The 7,222-nt window shown below is 38.5% G+C and overlaps 1 pseudogene; it reads left to right on the top strand.

The window, feature by feature from the left end:
* Positions 1-362: 362 nt before the first annotated feature.
* On the top strand, positions 363-6,688 carry LOC145932810 (uncharacterized; annotated as a pseudogene).
* Positions 6,689-7,222: the final 534 nt, after the last annotated feature.

Below are 7,222 nucleotides of genomic sequence, written 5' to 3'. Positions count from 1 at the left end.
CCTAAATAAAATTTTAGCCATGCATAAAAAGTTGCAAACCCATGTGGAATTTTGCAAAGATAGACCTCGATTCGCACTGAAAGCACCGGGTGATGGGGGTGGACGTCGCTTTGCGTGAAAAGTTGCAAACCCATGTGGAATTTTGTAAATATAGACCTTGTTTTGCACTGAAAACATCGGACGATTATTCGCATTAGGGTGCCAGCACATGCGGCATAACTTGCGTAAGCATAACTTGCGGTAACTTGCGCCGACCAATTACATCCTTTAATTTGAGTATCAGTTTCCGCCTAGTTATTTTACGATCTTTACGCTATTATCTTTACGCCGAATCCAATTTCTAGCGGAAGAAACGCTAATGTATGTGTATTGGTATATTAATAAGAAAGAAAATAAAAATGAATAAGAGTCAAATCAGAGTAAGTTAACAAATATTTTATGTCGAATTTTTTTATATAATAGCTATAAATATATTTTATATAATAGCGTTCTATCATATAACTGTACTGCTCATGGTATGTGGAAAAAAAATTTTAGGTTATCAATAGGTTTATCTGTATTGCTTTTTGTATTTAGAATATTCGCTTTCTCTTTCTTTAATGCATATTTATTTAAGCAACACGAACATGTTCTTCCTTTGACCTTTTTATTTCTGAATACATTTTTCATTGCATTGCATTGCATGCTTGGACTTTTTTAGCACAAATGTGGGTATTGTGGGTGGCTCTTCAATTTTACCACAAATTTTCTTGAGCATGAATGCTTTGAACATTATGTAGAGGGTGAAGATCGCATTAATGTTGACGAAAATTATGTTGTGACAATATGTATGTATTTTTAGAAACTTTTTTCTTCTATTCTTTACGCATGTTTTATTGTATCCTTTTTTGTATCAAAATAATTAAATGCATTTATTTGTTTTATAATTCAAGACAATACAAAGACTGCGGAAAGTCCTGCATCTAAAGATACTATAGATGAACTTTTAATTGGAGCGGTGAAGGATAGGAAAGGGCTTTATGATTATAGGATACCTGCTTCTGAAAGAAGTAATTTACGTAAAAATGCGTTGTGGGCAGAAGTTTCAAACAATCTAGGGGGTACTACATATCTACGTTTGTAAATATATAATTTGTAAATATACGTAGCTATTTTATACATTATAAATCAATTATGAAATTAATTTGTTAGGGGTTCTCAGTCCAGAGGAAGCTAAAGCGCGTTGGAAATATTTACGTGATAACTATACAAAAACTCGCAAAAAGTTTAAGAGTTATAGATAGATAGATAGATATATTTATTGTGTCTCCAAAGAGATTACATAAGGGAGTTATCTCCGTTATCAGTACAAATTCTTTTCCCCGCGTGGAAATTACAAAAGAAATAAACATAAAAATAAAATGATAATACTAATAATCATACAAAGAAAATAACAGTAAAAAATAAAATTAAAAAATATACAAAAATACAAAAAATTATAAATAATCTATAACTAAACGCTCGCTTCTTATTTCTTCGCATTACATCGCTTACTCGCCACGCAACAAAGTAAATCTTTTACAACACGCCTCCTAACTATACGCATACACACACATCTCCGCCCTAAGCTAATCCCTAAACCCTAATCGGACTTCCGTTTCCGTTTACATATTTCATTTTTCCATCCGTTCCTTCATTCATCCCTCACTCAACCACTCCTTCATTCTCTCTTACCCTTTCCAGTTCTTTTAACCATTCCTCTCCCTCTCCTTCTTCTCCTAATATCTCTCTGACCCTCTCCCCCCATGGTTTCCTTATTTCCTTTACCATACATTCTTCCCATACGTGCTGCCACGTTTCCATAGCCCATCCACATATCCTACACTTCCTTCTCTCTTCTTCCTCCCAGAATCTCCCTCCTCTCATTTCTTCTCCCAATCTAAATCTGGCTATCCTCTGCCACCTAGTTTCTCCCCATTTTTTTAAAAATAGCTCGGTATTCCTTCTGTTTTAATCATCTTATACCATTCATTTGACCTCGATTCTCCTATTCTTTCCCATCTATCCTCTCTCTGTATCTTCTTTTCTTTTTCCCTTATATCCTCTCCCCTCAACTGTCCTACTTCCCTTAACTCTTCTACCTCTTCCAGTTTCCACCCCCTCCTTTCAAAAAATTCCCTTATCTCTTCTTCTCATCCTGATATTGCCTTTCCTTTTCTCGCTCTTTTCTTCATCTCCTCCCAGCATGCCCTTGCCAATTCTCCTCCTCTTCCTTCCTCTAACCTCTTTTCATATCCCCATGCCCTCAGACCTGCTCTCCCTTTCAACCTTTCCCTTTGTAATTCCTCTCTCACCATATAGCCTGGTATATGTCTTCCTACTCCTAGCACCCATCTCAGATACCTTTCATGGATTCTTTCTATCCCCTCCCTTTCCTTCCATCCCCATATCTCTACTCCATAATTAATTACCGCTCATATCAATTTATCAAACAGCCATATTCTTCTTCCCCAATCCCTTCCAAATCTTCTCTTTCCAATTCCCCACACTTGTCCTAACAAAGCAGCTCCTCTTTTTACTCTTTCTTTAATTTGTGCTTCCTGTCTCCCATTATATTTTAATACGTACCCTAAATACTTAAATTCTCTTACTTCCTCTATTTCCCTTCCCCTCCATCTCCATTTAACCTTTTTCCACCTTCCTCCCCCCTTCCTACATCTCATAATTTTTGTTTTCCCTATATTTAATTCCAATCCCTTTTCCTTTAAGTATTTTTCCAATTTTCCTATTACCCCCTTCATCCCCTCCTCATCTTCCGCCAAAACTGCTATATCGTCTGCATATGCCAAGGTGTATATTTTTCTTCCTCCTACCTTTACCCCTCCCCATCCCCCGTTTAAGAGTTATTCCTAGCGGATCGGCAGCCAAAGCTGCTGGTGTAAAAAAACCAAAGTTCAGATTTTATGATGACATTCTTAAACGATTTTTTAGAAACACGGCAGTAAATTTTTTCTCTTCAATATACAAAATTGTACTGTTAATATTTTTTTGTCAATTTGTCAAAAGTAATAGATTGAAGACAGCTTGTTTCATATGTTGTACATACTCATACAGGCTGGAATTCAGTTTTCTGTTTGTTTATTCTTATTTATGTGTTGTCTTAAATAATGTGTTGAGATACTAATGCAACACTGTAATTGGATTGCAACATTTTAAGACTGTATTCAAGATGATTTTAAATATAAGAACAAAATATGAATATCGGCCATAGAATGCTGTATATGTATAAATAAATATATTTATTTTAGCACTGTGAGTTCATTGCCAGACGACGTTGCTGAAAGCGAAGTATGTGAAACGTTCGAGCAATATGAGGATGATGCTATTGCTTTATCTCCGGGATCCTCCGATATTTCTTCGCAGACGTCGATTACTATTAATACGTTCCTCTGCAGATCTCGACACCTGACAATGTCCTTCCACAAACGCTGCCACGAGCTCTTAATGTAACTTCGCAAATACCGGCCACAAATTCAAAAAGTTGGTAGTTTATTAATATGCTTTTTTCCGTTTTCTTTGACCATAATAACTTTACACATATTGAAATATGTATTGCTACAATAATATTACTACGTTGTTTACAGGACCATTGCAGACTGCTAATTTAGATGTACCTGGGAAATCTTCCGTAACCAAAAGTAAGTCATTGCAATGTAATCTGGGTTGCTTTCGCGACTGTGATTGGTCAAATCTGAAATTTTATTGAATTTTACTCCATGAAATTTTAGATTTGGCCAATCACAACGTAAGATCATTTTAGTCTGGATTATTTTGATTTTATCGCGAAAGTAGCCCTGTTAAAAAATATGTAATATAACGAGTTTACTTTCTCAAAGATTATTACACCGTGCGTGTTTCGAATTTGTTAATCTGTCTGCTATGAGTAGAGAAGTTTAAAAACCGATGAGCCTCTTTTATTTGCAGTAGATTAATAAATTTGTTAAATGTTTTTGCTAGAAGTATGTTTGTATTGCATGTTCACGTAAGCATATAACATGGTTAGTGTATTAAAAATATATTATATGTTTTTAGAGCCAAAAAGTGATGCTTTACAAACAGCTTTAATGGAAGCATTGAAAGAGCCAACAGTGCAAACTATTGATCCGCTAGATGGATTTTTAACAAGATTAGGAGAAGGCAAGGAATTGTCTCGAAACGAAAGAGGTGACAGGCTTATCCAGTTCTGCATTGATAATAACTTTACAATTGCCAATACAGTCTTCAAACAACATATAAGAAAACAATACACCTGGACGTCACCAGATAACCGTACCAAAAACCAAATTGATTATATTTTGATCAACAATCGATGGAGATCGGCCATACTCTCAGCAAAGACACTTCGCGGGGCTGATTGTGGCTCGGACCACAAGCTACTGGCTTTCAAACTTAGAGTAAGAATGAAAAGGTGTAAAGGAGCCGCAGTAAAGGCCAAACTACCGCCAGTTACTGACCAAAGAGCTTTCCTTAGCAGACTTAATCACGAAATAGCATCGACCGACATGGAGGAATTGACCGACCCAGATGATTTGTGGAACCGACTCAAGGGCGTCATCGAGACATCTTTAATTGAACAACAACCAAAAGATCGAGCAAAAAACCGTGACTGGATTTCGGCCAATACCTTCAAGATAATAGAGGAAAGAAGAAAATTGCTAGCAACCGGCTTAAATAACACCGAAGCGGTAGACGAATACCGCAGGCTATCGTCGTCCATCCAAACAAACTGTCGAAGGGATAAAAATAACTTCCTAAACGATATCTGTGCGGACATCCAACTTCATGCAAACCGATTTCAATCGAAAGACATGTTCCACAAAATCAAACAGATCACGCGGAAATTCAAACCCCGCACATGGACTATCTCTGACGAGAATGGCGTCCCGGTCACGGAAATCGACAGCATAATAGAGACGTGGAGAAGATATTGTGAGAGATTGTATGCGGAGGATGAGCTGGTGGTGGCCAGTGGGCGGGAAGAATATGAACAGGAGCCACACATCTTGATAGAGGAGGTGGAAAGAGCTGTTGGAAGACTGGCCAATAACAAGTCTGCTGGTATAGACTATATAACAGCAGAGGTACTCAAGGTAATGGGATCTACCGGAACAAGAATTCTTCATCGCATCTGTCAGAGAGTGTGGACCACCACAGTATGGCCCAAAGAGTGGACCACCACCATAATAGTTCCACTTCATAAGAAGGACCCAACCTGCAAGTGCGAGAATTATCGACTAATAGCACTCATCACGCATGCCAGCAAAATCCTACTACACATTATACATAGCCGACTGCAGCCGTTTGCCAACCGACAGATAGCCCCAGAGCAGGCTGGCTTTGTCAGTGGCCGAGGTACAAGAGAGCAGATCCTGAATCTGCGACAGCTGATCGAAAAAGCTAGAGAGTACTATATACCCATGTTCTTGTGTTTTGTGGATTATGAAAAGGCGTTCGATAACGTCAAATGGCACCTACTGTGGCCCATTCTTAGGGAAATGGGCTTTCCGCTGCACCTCATATATTTAATTAAAAATCTATACGAAAATAGCACAGCTGTCGTAAGACTCGAGAGTACCACCTCTGGAAAGAGTGTAATCAGAAAAGGGGTCAGACAAGGCTGCATACTCTCACCACTTCTGTACAACATCTACAGTGAATATATAATGAGGCAGGTGTTGGAGGACTGGAATGGTGGCGTGACCATAGGCGGTGAAAAGATCTCGAATCTTAGATATGCGGACGACACGCTGCTGGTCGCGAGGAGCAAAGAGGAGCTCCTTGCACTCCTGGATAGGCTTAATAACACCAGTTTGGATTATGGACTTCACATAAATAACACCAAGACAAAAATCATGACAGTCGACCGGGAACATGATAACATCCCTGGCACGTCACGCATTGGTCGTTTCGAAGTAGTCGATAAATTTGTATATCTGGGCGCACTAATAAATAACCGGGGAGACTGCGGGGAGGAGATTCGCAGGCGTATCCAGCTGGGAAGAGTGGCAATGTCCCAACTGACCAAGGTATGGAAAAGCCCCAACATCACACGCCAAACCAAAATCAACTTGGTCAGAACATTGGTGTTCTCGGTATTCCATTACGCCTCCGAAACATGGACGCTACGAGCAGCCGACCGACGACATGTGGATGCGTTTGAGATGTGGTGCTGGCGAAGGATGCTGCGAATCCCTTGGACAGCGAGGAGGACAAACGTGTCTATACTGGCAGAAATAAATCCGCCCCAAAGACTGTCCAGCTACGTGTACAGCCGCATCCTCAAGTTCTTCGGACACATAAATCGCAGCAATACTATCGAACACCTGATAATCCAAGGGAAGCCGGAAGGGAAGCGACGACGAGGTCGCTCACCAACCCGATGGACCGATACAGTTAAACAGCTCCTTAATACCAACATGGAGGAGGCAGTGAGGGCCACCATCAACCGAGACAGATGGCGCACCACTATTAGGGACGCTATCAGAAACATGGAAGGACAAGCATAGTCACCACACATCTGCCAAGATGTCAAGGACTTAGATGATGAGGAGAAGGCATGCGAAGGTTGCCATACCGCGAAAGAGCTCGCCTTGAAATACAATTTTTAACATTACTTTTCGAAAAGGAAAATCTTTGTGCTAATAATTAGTTAATGCTTAGTTGGAAATGTTTTTATTTTTATTTGCAATAATATAGGTAGTAGTTCATATAAGGTAATAGTTTATATAAGGTAATAGTTAATAGTTTATTAATAGATAATAGTTCATATATATTTATTTTTTATTAAACAGTTTTTATATAAAAAAAATACTCGTGAACAATCGTTTGTAAATAAAGAAAATAATATATGTTTATATAATATCTGTTTATATTTAAATATTTGTCGATTAAAAATCGTTGAGCAAAACTTTTTCCCACTGCCAGGGTACTGCTCCGATGTTTTCAAAATATGAAGCAAAGTCATCTCGGATTTTAGAGGCAAGTCGGGAGTGAGCATTAGTTCTGCCAGCATTATTTATTGGTTGCAATGTATCGTTTATCACGGTTCTCTCTTTCTTCATTGATGATATGTGTATAACGTCTTGAAGAAAGTGGCAATTTTTTTTCATTTTGTATTATAAAATTGTGCAAGCATACAGTCGCTTGAACAATTTTAACTGCAGTAGAGACAGATGTAATTATC

The sequence above is a fragment of the Prenolepis imparis genome, unplaced genomic scaffold (assembly GCF_030444845.1).
Source record: "Prenolepis imparis isolate NDT839.2.m4 unplaced genomic scaffold, iyPreImpa1.0 SCAF_2, whole genome shotgun sequence".
Taxonomy (NCBI): domain Eukaryota; kingdom Metazoa; phylum Arthropoda; class Insecta; order Hymenoptera; family Formicidae; genus Prenolepis; species Prenolepis imparis.
The sequence above is the reverse complement of the archived record's forward strand: the minus strand, read 5'-3'. Positions and strand labels throughout refer to the sequence as shown.